This window comes from Equus caballus, unplaced genomic scaffold (genome assembly GCF_041296265.1).
Source record: "Equus caballus isolate H_3958 breed thoroughbred unplaced genomic scaffold, TB-T2T haplotype2-0000687, whole genome shotgun sequence".
Taxonomy (NCBI): domain Eukaryota; kingdom Metazoa; phylum Chordata; class Mammalia; order Perissodactyla; family Equidae; genus Equus; species Equus caballus.
In genome coordinates this window covers 24,531-27,500 of record NW_027221963.1, presented here as the reverse complement: position 1 = coordinate 27,500, position 2,970 = coordinate 24,531, and positions in this window count along the sequence as shown.

Genomic DNA, 2,970 nt, shown 5'->3' with positions numbered 1-2,970 from the left:
GTTTCTTTTATTTTTTCTTTCTTCCTTCTCCCAAAGCCGCCCCCCCCACCCCCGCCCCGCCCCGCCCCGCCCCGCCCCGTCCCGTCCCGTCCCGTCCATCCATAGTTGTAGGTTCCAGTGGTAGGTCTTTCGGGTTTCTGCTATGTGGGCTTGAAGGGCGATGCTGGGTCTGGGGCTGCGCCCAGGATCCGAACCGGTGAAAACCTGGGCCGTCGAAGCCGGGGGTCGGGGTGGGGGCGCGTACTTGACCGCTCGTCCACGGGCTCGGCCCCCGGCCCTTGTTTTCTAGGGAGAGAGACAGAGAGACCCGATCCATTTTCTCTTGGCCTCTAAAGCGTGTGTGTGGTCGAAAGGCGACGGAGAGAGGGGTTCTGGTCCAGAAAGCCCCGACCGCGCCGCCACGGGGATCGGTCGGTCCCGCCCGAACCGTCCGAGTCGGAAAGGAACGGACAGCTTTCCTCCTTTGGGCCCCTGACTTGGGACCAACAGGGGAAGAGAAACAGGCCTCTCTCCCTCACACCCTGGCCCCTTCCCCCAGGACGCCCTCCTTCTAGTCAGCCCGCCTCTGGCTTTTCCACACGCCGACGACCGCTCGTCGGCATGGACCCACCTTCCTTGGGGGACACCACCACACGACTCTCCCACTCGTCTGCCTGCCTTTCGTTGGCGTCGCTGCCAAAGGCGAGGGGTAGGGGTGGCGGTGGCAGGGACGGCAGGGGCCCAGCGGCTCTCTGGAGGGTGAGGAAGTCTTGCTGGTTCTCCTAGGTCGGTGATCTTTCTCGATCTCCACACACATTCTTCGTTTGGGGAGCCAAGAGACGCCCTCTGAGGAATCCCTATGGCCAGGGTCGATCACTTACTCGCTCACTGCCTCGGCCTCGGCCTCGGCCTCTGTCCATCTTGTCTCTCTCCCTCCCTCCCTCCCTCCCTCCCTCCCTCGTCGGTCTCTGTGTGTGGACGTCTAGGTGGAGGCGAGGCAGGGAGGCCATCCACCCACCCACCCACCTCGTGGTTTACCACACGCTCTACACGGAGGTAGAATTCCCATCCCACCGAATCCATCCTTTCCACGGGGCACAAGCCAGTGGCCTTCGGGAGTCTCTCTCCCCAAGGTGGCACATCCGTCACGGCTATCTATTTCCAGAAGGTTTCCGTTTCCATCCCCTCCCTCCGAAAGAAAAAACGGCCCCACTCCCGGATCTGCCTCACCACGACCACCACCACCACCACCACCGCCGCCGCCACCACCGCCGCCGCCGCCGCCGCCGCCATCTGCTGTCGCCCTCTAGGGTTGGACCGTTCTAGCTCTCTCCTCTGTGTGGAATCGCAACGTAGGTCGCCTTGGATGTCTGGCACCTCTCACTTAGCAGAAGGTTTTGGAGGCTCAGGCTGGGCCACGCTTTGGCCCGGGTCAGTGTTCCGTTCCTCCGGACGGCTTCCTCGTTTTCCACGAGAAGGAGCCGTGAAGACGGAAAGGAAGGGCGGATGGATGGCTTCTCCCGTGCTACCGAGTCCCTCTCCCCTTTTCCCCAAAGCGTGAGGGGCGGTCGACAGGATCGTCTCTGGTGACAAAAGTCAGAGGCACCCCGGGTCAGACACCGTGCGAGGCGTTGGTGTGTTCTCGAGACGAGAACACGTCCCCGTCAGCGTTTCCTGTCGTTCTCGTTCCGAAAGGATTCACGCGCCACCCCGTCTCCCTCAAGGTCTTAGGGCTGTCGTGCTCCGCAGCCGTCACGTGTCGTGGATCCTGGGCACCACCACGCCACCCCGCCCCCGCCCCCCCGCCATAGCTGTCGATCGCTATGTGGCACGCCTACGTTTGCCCAAAAGGGCAGTCCGATGGACAGCGTGGGTGCTTTTCCCAGCAGGCAGGCAGGCAGGTGAGAGTCACCCCTCTAGAAGGTTTCCAAGCCCCGTTCCATTCTCAGAGGCAGCTCCTTTGGCCATCAAGGAGGCAGGCGATGGGGGTGGGGGTGGGGATGGGGATGGGGCCGGGGCCTCTGTCCCTCTGTCGCGGTAGAAATGATTGGGAAAGGAGGGACGATGGGCGTAGGTCAACCATCCTGGGCGGTGGTGCTTTGGGAGCTTTTTCTAGAAGAAGGGGCGAACGGCCTTCCCTGGGAAGGGAGGAAACCAGAGGAGGTCCCCCTCAGACCGACCTGGCACGAGAAGGACACTCTCTCTCTCTCTCTCTCCCTTTTCTTCCTGACTTGAAATCAGGAGACAAAACTCCCCTGCCAAAGGGGCCCTCCCGAAACGGGGAGTGAGGAAGACCTCCTTCTCTTCACGGCTGAAGTTCTCCCTGCCTTTCCTGGACGGGAAGGATAGCACCTACGCCCGCTGCCGTCGGCGACTTTTAGTCCGCCTGGAGAGGAAGAAATTCTTTCCCGTGGCCGAACCCTGGCGGTTCGTTCGTGCTGCAGAGGACGTGGCCCTCTCTGACACGCCCAGGAACCTCCTCGCTCCGGGTCGCTCCGGGTCGAGGAGAGGGAGTTCTGTTCTGTGGTTTAGAATGGTGCTTAAAAAGGGACATCGCTTACAAAGGGTCCTCGTCCCCCTTCCTAAACGGACGGCTCGGCTCGGAGGCGTGAGATACGTTTCGCATCCTCCTCGTCGTCTTCACTCAAAGTTTTATTGGAGTTTTGAAGATTTTATTTTTTGTCTTTCCTTTTTCTCCCCAAAGCCCCCCCGGTACATAGTTGTGTGTTCTTCGTTGTGGGTCCTTCTAGCGGTGGTATGTGGGACGCCACCTCAGCGTGGTTTGATGAGCAGTGCCGTGTCCGCGCCCGGGATCCGAACCGACGAAACACTGGGCCGCCTGCAGCGGAGCGCGCGAACTTAACCACTCGGCCACGGGGCCAGCCCCTTACTGGATTTTTTAAACAACTCCGGGGGCCGGCCCGGTGGCGCGGCGGTGAAGTTCGCACGTTCCGCTCCGCCGGCCCCGGGTTCGCCGGTCCGGATCCCGGG